Below are 12,933 nucleotides of genomic sequence, written 5' to 3'. Positions count from 1 at the left end.
TTAAGACTTGAACAAATAAACAGATGGATTCCTTGCTCCTAAAGAGAATTATATGAAGATGCAAATATGTCAAATTTGCCAGTTTTTCAACTTTAATTGAGTTTATTGGTACATTTTAGGGATACAGTACAGTTGCATTCATTGTTGGGATCTTGTACCTTTACATGACAAGTCTTGGTTCTCATTTTTTCCCCTTGTCTCTGCCCTCCCTTCACCCCCTCTTCCCCTCCCCATCTACAAACACTTTATTTTGATCTTTTCGTTATCTCACATTTTTTTCTTTTCCCTTATTACCCTTCCCCTACCCATCCCACCTTCCCTACACCTTTAGCTCCTTTCTTCCCAATTCTAAGTGTCAGTAATCTTATTAGGATCTTCTAATAAGAAACCAGAGAAACTATTTAGTACTTACATATATGTGTCTTATTTATTTCACTTAGGAGTATATTTTCAATATATATATATTTTCCTATGAATGAATCTATTTTCTTGTTCTTTATGGCTAATATTCCATTTTATAGAAAAACCACATCTTCTTTATCCAGTTTCCAATGGATGGGCAAATGGTCTGTTTCCAAGTTTTAGCTATTACTAACTGTGCCACTATACACATGGGTGCACATATATCACTGTGATATGATTCTTTTTATTCTTCTGGAAAGATACCCAGCAGAGGAATAGCTGGGTCAAATGAGACCTCTAATTCTAATTCCTTGAGGTATCTCCATATTGATTTCCATAGTGGTTGCACCAGTCTGCACTCCCACCAACAATGGAGAAGCGTTTCTTTCTCCCCACAACCCCGCCAACATTTGTTATTGTGTGATTTCTTGATAGCAGCCATTCTTTGTGGGGTGAGGTGGAATCTCAGTGCTGTTTTCATCTGCATCTCTCAAATGATCAGTGATGTGGAACATTTTTTCATATATTTACTTGCTGCTTTTACTTGTTTGTCTGAGAAATGTCTGTTCATTTCGGATGCCCATTTTTGAATCAGGTCTTTATATTTGGGGGGGCTGATTGTTTTGAATTCTTTATATATTCTTGATAATAGTACTTTGTCTGAGGAGCAGCTGGTAAAAATTTTTTCCCACATTGTAGATTGTCTCTTAGTTCTGCTGATGGTTTCTTTTGCAGTGCAGAAGCTTTTTAGTAAGATGAGATCCCAGTTGTTGATTCTATCTGCTAGTTCCGGTGCTACTGAGGATTTGTTAAAGTCTTTTCCTATGCCAATGTCTTCTAGAGTTCTGCCTAACTTACCTTCCAGCAAGTTTAATGTTTCTGTTTTAATATTTAGATCTTTAATCGTTTTGGATTTTAATTTAGTGCATGGTGAAAGATAAGGGTCTAATTTTAATCTGTGGCAGGTTGACATCCAGTTTTTCCAACACCATTTATTAAAGAGGCTATCTTTCCTCCACTGAGGATGGTCAGCTCCTTTGTCAAAGATGAGGTAGCTGAGTACATCTGGAGTTGTTTTTTGTGTCTTCCAGTCTGTTCCACTGATCCTCAGGCCTGTTTCTTTGCCAGTACCATGCTGTTTTTATCACAGTGGCTTTGTAGTATAGTTTCAGATTGGGAATTGTTATACCCGCTGCCATATGTCTGTTGCCTAGGAGGGCTTTTGCTATTCTAGGTCTCTTCTGGTTCCAAATGAATTTTTAGATTCTTCTTTCTAGTTCTGTGAAGTATGGTGTTGGAATTTCAATAGGGATTGCATTGAATCTGTATAGCAGTTTTGGTAGTATGGCCATTTTCACTATGTTGATTCTTCCTACCCAGGAGCAGGGGATATCTTTCCTTTTTTTTAATATACACTTCAGTTTCTTTTTTCAGAGTACTGTAGATTTCAGTGTAGAGATCTTTTACTTCTTTTGTTGGGTTGATTCCTAGATACTTCATTTTTTTGGATGCTATTGTAAAAGGAATTTTTTCCCTATTTCTCTCTCAGTGAGTCTGTTATTTGTGTATAAGAAGGCTATTGATTTTTAGTTGTTCACCTTATATCCAGATACTCTACTGAACCTGTCAATTAAGTCTGGAAGTCTTTTGGTGGAGTTTTTTGGGTCTTCACTGTAGAGTATCATATCATCAGCAAATAATGATAGTTTAACTTCTTCCTTTCCTATCTTTATTGATTTAATTTCTTTCTCTTGTCTAATTGCTGTGGCTAATGTTTTCAGAACTATATTGAAGAGGAGTAGTGATAATGGGCATCCTTGTCTTGTTCCTGATTTTAACATGAAGATTTTCAGTTATTGGTCATTTAATATGATGTTGCCTGTTGGTTTTTTATAGATAGCCTTTATTAGGTTGAGGTATAGACCATCTATTCCAATTTTTTTGCAGGGTTTTTATCATAAAAAGGTGTTGAATTTTATCAAATGCTTTTTTTGCATCTATTGAGAGGATCATATGGTTTCTGTCCTTGACTTTGTTAATATAATGTATTACATTTATTGACTTTCGTATGTTGAACCACCCTTGCATCTTTGGAATAAATCCGACTTGGTCAGGATGGATGATCTTCTTGATAATCCTCTGTATTCTGTTTGCTAGTATCTTATTAAGGATTTTTGCATCTATATTCATTAAGGAGATTGGTCTGTAGTTCCCCTTTTTAGTTGCATCTTTCCCTGGTTTGGGAATCAAAGTGATACTTGCTTCCAGGAATGAATTTGGAAGTATAGCTTCCCTTTCAAATTCATTGAAAAATTTGAAGAGTAATGGCAGTAGTTCTTCTCTAAATGTCTTGTAAAATTCAGCAGTGAATTCATCAGGGCCTGGGCTTTTCTTTGTTGGTAAATTTTTAGTTACATTTTCAATTTCACTGACTGTAATTGGGGTGTTTAAAATGTTTTTATCTTCTTTGTTCAAATTTGGTAATTCATAAGTATCTAAAAATCTGTCCATTTCTTCTGCGTTTTCCATTTTATTGGAGTACAGGTTCTTAAAGTAGGTATTCATGATCTTCTGGATTTCTTTTGGATCTGTTGTGACTTCTTTTTCATTCATGATTGCATGTATCTGAGCCTTTTCTTTCCTTTTTTTGATAAGATTAGCTAAGGGTTTGTCAATTTTATTTATTCTTTCAAAAAACCAGCTCTTTGTTTCATTTATTTTTTGTATCATTTTCTTAGTTTCAATTGCATTGATTTCTGCTCGGATCTTTATAATTTCCTCTCTTGTTCAAGCTTTGGGTTTTTCTTGCTCTTGTTTTTCTAGGAGTCTAAGTTTCATCATTAAGTTGTTTATTTGAGCCTGCTTTGTTTTCCTAGTGTGGGCATTCAATGTTATGAACTTTCCCCGTAGAACTGCTTTCATTGTGTCCCATAGATTCCTGTATGTTGTATTGGCATTCTCATTTATTTGTAAAAACTGTCTAATTTCTTCTGTAATCCATTGATTTTTTAGGAGAGTGTTGTTCGGTTTTCATGTGCTTGTGAAGTTCCTACAGTTTCTTGTGCTATTGATCTCCAGTTTGATTGCACTATGATCTGATAATATACAGGGGATGACTTCACTTCTTTTGCATTTATTCAGACCTGTTCTGTGAGCCAATATGTGGTCTATCTTGGAAAATGATCCATGTGCAGCCGAAAAGAATGTATATTCTGATTTTGTGGGGTGGAATACTCTGTATGCATCTATTAAGTCCATGTGTTCCAAAAATTGGTTCAGTTCTATTATTTCATTGTTGAATTTTTGCCTAGATGATCTGTCTATTTGTGATAGTGGGGTATTTAAATCCCCCACTAAAATTGTATTAGTGCTTATTTGGTTTTTCATGTTACTTAATATTTGTTTTATATAGTTAGGGGCATTTATATTTGGTGCATATATGTTTATGATTGTCACCTCTTCCTCTTGAATTGTTGCCTTTACAAGGATGTAGTGTCCTTCTTTGTCTCTCTTAATGAGTTTTGGTTTGAAATTTACTTTATCTGAAAATAAGATTGCTACCCCTGATTTTTTCTGGGCTCCTGTCACATGGAGAATTGTTTTCCATCCTTTCCCTTTCAGTCTATGGGCTTCCTTTTGCACTAGGTGTGTTTCTTGTATACAACATATTGTTGAATTTTGCTTATTAATCCATTCTGCCAGTCTATTTCTCTTGATTGGTGAATTGAGGCCATTAGCATTGATGGTTATAACTGATATAGTCTTACTTATTATTGTCATGTTATTGTCCTTTTGTTGACTCTTTTTACTTTTTCTCCTATCTCCTTTTAGTTTCTTGCCTTGCCTATTTGATTTGGTCTGTTGGGCCTCATGGTATTGTGACCTTCATTGTCCTTTTCTAGGATATTATTTAGAATTCCTTGCAGTGCTGGTTTGGTGGTCATGAAATTTCTCAGGTGTTCTTTGTCATGGAACTATCTTATTTCCCCATCTATTTTGAAAGAGAGTTTTGAAGGATACATCAGTCTAGGTTGGAGGTTATTTTTTTTTAGGACTTGGATTACCACAATCCAGGCTCTCCTTGACCAAAGGGTTTGTGTTAAAAAGTCTGCTGTGATTCTAATGGGCTTTCCTTTGCATGTGATTTGTTTCTTTTCTCTTACTGCTTGTAGTATTTTGTTTTTCTGTTGGATTTATGGATCTTGATTATTATATGTCTAAGTGTAGATTTTTTTTTATTGTGGCTAGATGGAGTTCTACATACCTCACTTATCTGTATGTCTAATTCTTCCCTTCTGTTTGGGAAGTTTTCTGTCATTAATTCTGTGAAGAGCTTTTTTAGGTCATTTGCGTTTTCTCCTGCTTTTTCATGAATTCCTATCAGCCTTATGTTATTTTTCTTTGCATGGTCTAGAAGTTGTTGGATTGATTTCTCATGATCCCTTACTGTTTTTGAGACACCTCTTTTTTCACAGTCACTGACTGCGATCCTATCTTCTATATCTGAAATTCTATCTTTGCAATCTTTTATTCTGTTATGTACACTTTCAATAGAGTTTTTAATCTCCTGGATATCTGTTTGAATCTGTTTTATGGATTCCATTTCTTTCTTCTGTTGGGCAGTCATTGTTTTCACTTCTTTCTTATGCTGAGTCTTCATGACTTCTATCATGGTCTTGAGCTCATCTATTTTTTTGTCTGTTTCTGTTCTAGAGTCTCGAATCATGACTTCCATTTTGCTCATCATCTCCATGGTTAAATGATAAATTATTTCTGATTTGAATTTTTCTAGAGCCTGATTGATCTGTTTTGTTACCTCCTGTGCTATGGGTCCAGGGTGTCCTGCTGGTTCCCTATCAGACTTTTCATCCTCATTTGTCCTACTGTTTGCCACTGGTGAACTGGAAATCTGTCTTTGTGTCTTGCTTAAGTGTTTTCTCATTTTTATTTTTGGTGTTGAGTTGTCCTTCTTTAATTTCTGGGTATTACTTAAATCTTCCTGATATAGTTGCGTTTTAGCTTTTGAGTTTCTAATGACTCATAGACATCCTCATATTCATAATATCAGAGAAAACAACTCATTAAATCAATCACAATGCTTTATCCCAATTGATACATTCAGCAGCCCAATAGGATCAAGCACAGCTTGCAAACTGACCACTTGTGGTAGTCATTAATCTATCACCTTTAAACCATGTGAATTAAATTAATATCAAGAAGCAGCCCAAAATATGTTTGCGGTGAATATGCTTTTCAATATAGCATCTTTACCATTTAGGATGGGGGGTTAGACTGAGTTAAGATGAGAGGAGTAGATAAGGGAAAGAAGTGGAGCAGGTTGGAAGTGAAACCAGAGGATGTAGAATGACCTTACTATCTTTATGAAGCTATTAACTTCAGAGGGGATAGACAGAGTGCAGGAATAAGGACAAGAATATATCCTCTTAACAGTAACAGGTGCTTGTCTTCCCTTGAAGCTATGGAGCCATGAGTAAGGTAAAATGACTGGAGAAAAGAACATAAACAAAACAAAACAAAAGATCCCCCCCAAAAAAAGGAAAAATAAGAAAAGAAGAAGTCTGAGTTAGGGCAGGAGCAGGAATAAAATGGAGATGAGAGATAATATGGTGGAGCAAGAGACTGAGTTGGAGAGAGAGGACAGAAAAAAAATTTTAGGGTGGAATGAGGAAAAGAAAAAGAAAAAAAAAAGAATTTGAAGGGCCTCTTTCAGACTATGTCTATGTTGTCATATTATACCACATGTACAGCCATATGCAGAACTGGATCCCCTGGTCTCGGTTAGCCAATGGCAGGTCCCCATGACTGAGACTGACCTCAGTCCACAAGGCCTAACTAGAGCTTCCCAACCCACAGGGTTGAACTCCACTCAGTTCTATTACAGGATTCCCCTGCCCTTTCTTTAAAGATGTTCAATGTTGGGAGCTCAGAAAACTACCCTTCATGAGAACCTATGCCTCTGCAGAGTTGGTCCAAGGACTGGCGGAATTAGGAGGTTTGAAAATGGTGGGGGGAAGAGAGCAGGTCGTGGGGGGTGTTTCAAGGGCGCCCGCGAGACTACCTTCCTTACTGGATCTGGTGGTGCTCAGTCCAGGAAGTCGTGCACCCGCCGGGTGGTCCCGGGCAGGCAGCTGGAGAGACCTCCTCTGGGGTCCTTGGGTCCTTACTGGATCTGGTGGCGGACAGTCCAGGAGGTAGTGCACCCACCCTGCCAGAAAGTTTTTAATGTGGTCCCAGTCAAAATCCAGATGTGGTGCTTTTGTGGCATGATTCTACATTTAAATTTCATCTGTTCCAACAAATATAGAGAAAATCAATCCCAAGTTGTAACTACAGAATTATACTTTATATGACATTATAAAGCTATAATAATGAGCACATAGTGCTCATATAGGAATATCTGTATCAATGGGCCTAAACTGGAAATTTAGAAGTAAACTTAAGTAGACATAGTAACTGTGGATTTAAAACCTGAAACAAATGGTGTCAAAATAGAAGACAAATCATTTGGAAAACAATCCACATGGCTCAGTTCTCAACACACAATAAACCTATTCCAAGAGTTTATCTGTAAGTACAGTAGTCATTTGTGGCCAGGGAACGTGGGAGTTAGAATGCCTTCCAGTTATCTACCCATCTGTGTATTTAATGCACCAGTCTTGCATCTTGTCGAGGAAGTCTGCTGGGCCCCTGCAAGTTGTTGTCTGAGTCCCTGTTGAGCCCACGAGGACAGAAGCTTATAAAATGCCCAGATCAAAACCTGAGCCATCACAGGGCTCCCTTAAGTCCTAGTTTCCCCCTTCCCATCCACTGTACTTACATCTGCAGAGAGACTGGTTCTCCTCCCAGAGGAGAAAAAGTCAGCCAAGAAGCAGGTACAAGTGAAAAGCAAATTTACCATAAATTCACTGGTGGCAGTTTTTGAAAGAGAAAAAGAATTCCCTTTCCATGTTGCAAAATGAAAGATATTGCAGAATATATTCAGTATGTTCAACATTATGATTCTAAATGAGTTCTATCATAACTCATTGAATGCCTTGAAATGAGAAAGAAATGGACAGGAAGGGCTTTGAAAAGAAGCTGACCTGGGCTGAGGAGGCTCAGTGGCGGATAGGTTGCCTAAGTGCTCTAGGACCTGGGTTTCTCTCCAGTTCTGCAAATAATGCAGGACACAAAGCCCCTCTGATAGGATCATTGATGGGCCCTGGACTATAATTCTACTACAATGCAACCTTTTTCTAACATCTTTGACAGAAGTTCTGCTATTTCCTGTGATGACTTCAGAAAGCAGAATTCCTGAGTAAAAGTCAGGAGGATGGTAAGGCTGTCAATACATATATACCTGACTGCTCTCAGAAAACACCAACTTGATCCCCATCAGCAGTCAGGGAATGCAGTGCCCCAGCAGACTCAACCATGCACTGTAGCCATTACAGTAGTGACTCAAGCTCTCTTGGCACCCTGCACAAGTCACTTGGTCTATTCACCCACTGAACTTCCTGGCTTTCGGGAAAGTCACTGTTGATGAAATCATCAAATGCAAAGCATGAGTGACTGTGATAACTTTGAGCCACAGTTTCTCATCTCTAGACAGGAGAAACAGACCAGGGATATCTTGCAGAAATGAGGGCAGAGGCCAGGGTCAGGGACATTTAGGATATTTCCAGTCCTCTGTATAAAGATTACGGTGCCTTGCTGGACACGGTGGCACATGCCTATAAGCCCAGCACTCAGGAGGCTGAGGCAGGAGGATCACTGTGAGTTCAAGACCAGCCTGGGCTACATAGTGAGTTCCAGGGCAGTTTGAACTACATAGTGAGACCCCGTCTCAAAAAAAAAAAAAAAAAAAAAAAGAAAGAAAGAATACAGTGCCTGGGCAGGCTGGGGTTGTCAGAAACTCCACAAAACCTTCCTGCAGAGGGTTCTTAACCAGAGTCCAAGCTTTTTCTTTACAGGTGAGAAACAGAAGAACAACAAGGTGGCTGAGAGATGGGGTGCAGCCTGGACTTCCTCTGCCCTCACACTGAGCCAGGATACTTCCAGCTTACTGTGAGAGTAGTCTCCAGCAGAGACCTGTGCCCTGGTCCTCAGACAGGCTGCCCCCAGGAGACCACCCCTCATGCCCTATGAGGGCTCCAGGACAGGTAGGAGCACATCCTGAAGGTGCTGACTCTGCAGAAGAGTCTCTGTGAAGGGTTCGTGTGGCCTTCCAACCCAGTTTGTCTATACCAGCTCCCTTTGCAGATTGCGATATTCCTGGATTCCGTTCATTACATCTAAGTGCAGGGCGTAAGAAGCTACTGTCATGCCTTGGTCTTCAACTGCTTTGAAACTCGTGAAAACTGGAACTCAACATCATTTGTTTGGCACTGATGAGTAAAGTAGAACCTGTCAGTGTTGATCACCACCCTTTCTAGCCAAAATGGCACTGACGGTTTTTGGTATTCATCACACTTCCCAGAACCAATTAATATGGAATTTCAAAGTGTTAATATAAAAACATGTCTAGCACCATTCCTGGCCCACATCATTTACCTCTTGTTTATTATATTAATTTATATTTAGCTTTATTAGAAAAAACTTTCCTTCTTGTTTCCCTTCTTCCCTGTCACCTCCTTTCTTGGCCAGTTCCAAGGGCTCTGGAGACCTCTGTTCCTCTCCACTGCAGCAAGAACTGCTAAACAACAGCAACACACACCATCATGCACTTTTAACTTCAAGCACTTTTAACTTTGGGGTTATTTCTTGGTATGTGACATTTTGAAGTCATTATTCTGTGATGTGATTTTTTTCATGAGAGGAAGAAACTAGCATGTATGGAACCCTGTGATGTTCAGGTATTGTACCAGCACTTTCAAACTGTCTCCCTTTTGTTTCTCACAGCCATCTGCTTGGCTCACAAAAAAACCAAGGTGATACAATGAAAGAAGAGGAAACCCAAGACTAAAATCCAGACTCTTTTCCAGGTCTACTCATTTTCTATGGTGTGATGTTATCTGAGAAGTTCTGAGCATTTAAAAGCTTCTGTTCTAAGTGAGCCTCACACCCAAGGACCCCTACCCCAGATTGACATTGAAGGTGAGGAGGAGAGGGCTAGGGGTGTAGCTCGTGTCAAACATGTGCAAGGTCCTGAGTTCATCCCAGAACTACAAAAAAGAAAAAAACAAAGGCTAGGCAAAGGGCACAGAGCATATTTTGTGAAATGTTTGCTCACTAGCTGCCTGTTGGCTGTGGTGGCCACACAGGAGAACGTGGAGTAGAGAGGGTCAGGAGGTTGTAGGGTTTGGTCAGCTAAAGCTTCTATGAGAATCACTAGAGGTAACAATGAATGCACAAGGCCTTTCATGGGAGCCAGGCACAGAGAACATCTGCCAGAAACAGCAAGTCTAGTACGATGGGGTGAGATAAGAGTTTGGCCTAAGAAAGCCTCTGCATGTAAGCTCTTCCTTTGTGAGCTGCAGTCTGACTTAGCTGGGAAACCAATGAAAGCCTAAGTCAAGGGTCCCCAGCTGGGGCTACATCTACCGTGGTGGTCCCCTAAGACAATAATGAGCTGAAACATTCCTATCACACAGTGGTCATAGCCCATATGAGGTCACAGCAGAACATATGAAGCCTGTGCATGGTAACATTGCTGCAGACACACCCACTGCTCTGCCAGGCATATTTAAATATCATGGTACGATCACAGAGCACATTCTACTTGATAATGACAATAAACAAGTATAGTGCTGGCTTATGTGTTCACTTACTCTTCATCATTTTAAAGTGTTCTCTTTTTTTTTTAAGTTTACTTGGGCCAGGGATTTAGCTCAGCAGCCTAGCACCTACCTGGCAATAGAGAGTTCCTCAGTTCAATCCCTGGTACAAAAAAAAAGTTTATTGTCAACAATATGCTAAGTTCCACTGGGCACAGCCTCACACCTCACATTTTCTCGATCTCTGGACCACATGGAGGCCCAGGACAGGCCTTATCTACTCCAGCTCTGTCTGTGTGACACACTCTTGAGAATTTACTTCCTAGAATCAGAATCACCAAATGCTGCACTTCTCAGAGAGCGTCTCTGTCCTTATGGAGTAGTTGTGACTCCTCAAATACAGAGCTGAGCATCAGATGATCACAGCAGGCTGGCTGATTTAAAGAAGGCAAAATGCTAAACTCTAACCAACTAAGCTGTCTGTGTGTGCCACTTTTGTTTTCTGTCCTGACCAAGGCTGGAGTTCTGAGGACCTGCTAGGTTCTGAGGGCTGTCAAATATGGGAATCCTTCTCTGCTCAATTCAATTCCATTAAATTTAATTCCTCCATAGTTCTTCCTGTTAACAATGGCGGATGAAGGTCGCTGGGGACAGGAAAAAGGCTGTGTGAGGCACAAATGCCTGAGTTAGCCATGACTACTCCTTTTATGGAAAACAAGTTAAAAGTGACCTAAATTACATGCCTATACCTACAGATGACCTAAGGCTGATAATTCTACCTGTAATGACTCAAAGCCTTTCTCTACAAAATGGAGAAATACTATTGTGAAAAGTAATCACTCTCAACTTCCTGAAGAGGCTGGGAGAACTGTCAGGGTGTTTTCTCACCTATAAACTAACACAGGTTTCTTCTGTGTACAGGTATCTGACTCATTATTTTTTGGGTCTTAGAGGAAAAGACACCTCTGAGATAAAACACAAATTCCACAAAGCCATGGAAATTACTTCTAAAATTCTGTGCCTACCAACCCGAGCACCTTCATGATTGCAGATTAACAAAACTAAGAGGTCTTAGAGATGACTCAGACCTGCAATGGCAAACGTGCAGCACGTAACCTTCCACCCTGAGGCCAGTACCCTGGGAGACAGCACCACTCCACCTGGTCCCTCTTTCCTGGAGCCTGGCCACAGCCTGAAACCACTACAGCCTCTCTCTGCGGCTGGCCTGGATTGGAACCTTGCTCGCTGTTGCTTCCAGTTTATTGGAGAAGTGGAGCTGAGAGAGGATAAATGAGGAAACCAGAATCTATAAAGGGCAGAGCCAGGCCCCAAATCCAGACCTTCTGCCTTCAGGCTTCACAGCTGTACTCTTTATTTTAAAGGCAGTGAGGCCCAGCTTTACTGAATAACTCATATTTAATACACAGTTGTTGAGTACCTACTGTGTGCCAGGCATGTGCCCAGATAAATAATTTATTCTCCCTTCATTCAGCTAGGAAGGAATTCCAAAACCATGCACCTTTTTCACATAACATGAGCTGGACCAAAATTCACAGATAGAGTTTTATTTTTTTGGCTACTTTCTAACATAAAGCACAAATTAAACAAAGCTATGGGTTGGTAGAAACAGAATTTTAGAATTAATTTACATAGCTTTTGTGTAATTTGTGTTTTATGTTTCATGTCAGAAAGTGGCAAAAAAATTTTTTCAAAGGCTGCAGACATTGCTCAGTGCAAAGACCCCGTGTTCAATCCCCAGTAAAACACACACACACACACACACACACACACACACACACATGCACAGAAGGTCATTAAAGTTAATTCAATGACCACCAACACTAGTACAGGTAGCTGTCCTGTTGTAGTATTTCATTGTTTTCTCTGGTTTTCCTTGGGCATTGTGCTGTCTGAGCCTAGATGAGGAACACAGCTATACGGTTTCAGTGTGTGTGAGGGTTTAGGAGGAAAAAAGCATCTCATCATAACACTTGGTTAGAATTAAACAATGATCCAGCAATAAGAAAATGTCAGTAGAAGGTCACTGCCTTCTCTCTTTGTTGTATTGCAGAGAAAATAGCACTAAATTGGGTTATCAGAAAGCCTGGATTCAGTTTGTTCCTCCCCAGGCAGCTGGTGACACCCAGTGAATCATGCTGGCCTTGCTGAGCCTCTTTCTTCACTCTTGAAATGGGAATGATTGTGTGCTCTACCTGCCCTGCCAGGTTGTTATTAGGATTAATAATAATAATAAATCCCTAACTTCTATTGTGATCTGCATTGGTAACGCTCTTTTGCAACCACCCTGAGAGGCCTGGGGCAGTCACAATTGCCCTCAATTAAAGATGACAAACCCAAGGCTCAGAGAAGTTAAGTAACTTGCTGATCAACACTCAGCTAGAAAGTGCGTGCCAGGCCGGGCCTCCCTCCCACTCTTTCTAGTGGGGTGGATCCCTCCTGCTGTTCCCTCTGGGCCGATGTGCCCTTCCTCCACAGACCTCCCTAGTGTCTGTCTCCTGTCACTGTGTATGGGTTCACTGGCAGCAGCAGCTTGCTCCCCAGGCAACGGTCAGAGCTCAGAAGTATTTGAGTAGCTCTTGGCAGGTTTCAAGGTGCAGAAACTAGGACAGGATGTTTTCAGCGAGAGTTCAGCTGCACTCAGAGGGGACACCTCTGCTCAGTTCACCAGCCTGATTCCGCCACAGGGCAGACACTGTCTCCTGTGTGTCCTCGGGGGGTTTTTGTGATAAACACCATTCTGAGACACGCACAATCTACTTAGTTTATAAACTTCAGGGGAAATATATATATATAT

General features: G+C 40.3%; 1 long non-coding RNA gene across 1 annotated transcript in view; it reads right to left on the bottom strand.

The window, feature by feature from the left end:
• LOC104868834 overlaps positions 1 to 12,933 on the bottom strand; it is a 20,799-nt gene that overhangs the window by 3,184 nt on the left and 4,682 nt on the right. Inside the window, exon 2 of the long non-coding RNA XR_782117.1 lies at positions 6,482 to 6,709. This is a non-coding gene — a long non-coding RNA (uncharacterized LOC104868834). The remainder of the gene's footprint in view (positions 1 to 6,481; positions 6,710 to 12,933) is intronic.

The sequence above is a fragment of the Fukomys damarensis genome, unplaced genomic scaffold, assembly GCF_012274545.1.
Source record: "Fukomys damarensis isolate Sample0158 unplaced genomic scaffold, DMR_v1.0_HiC HiC_scaffold_38, whole genome shotgun sequence".
NCBI classification, from domain to species: Eukaryota; Metazoa; Chordata; class Mammalia; order Rodentia; family Bathyergidae; genus Fukomys; species Fukomys damarensis.
This window is presented reverse-complemented; position numbering and strand designations above follow the sequence as displayed.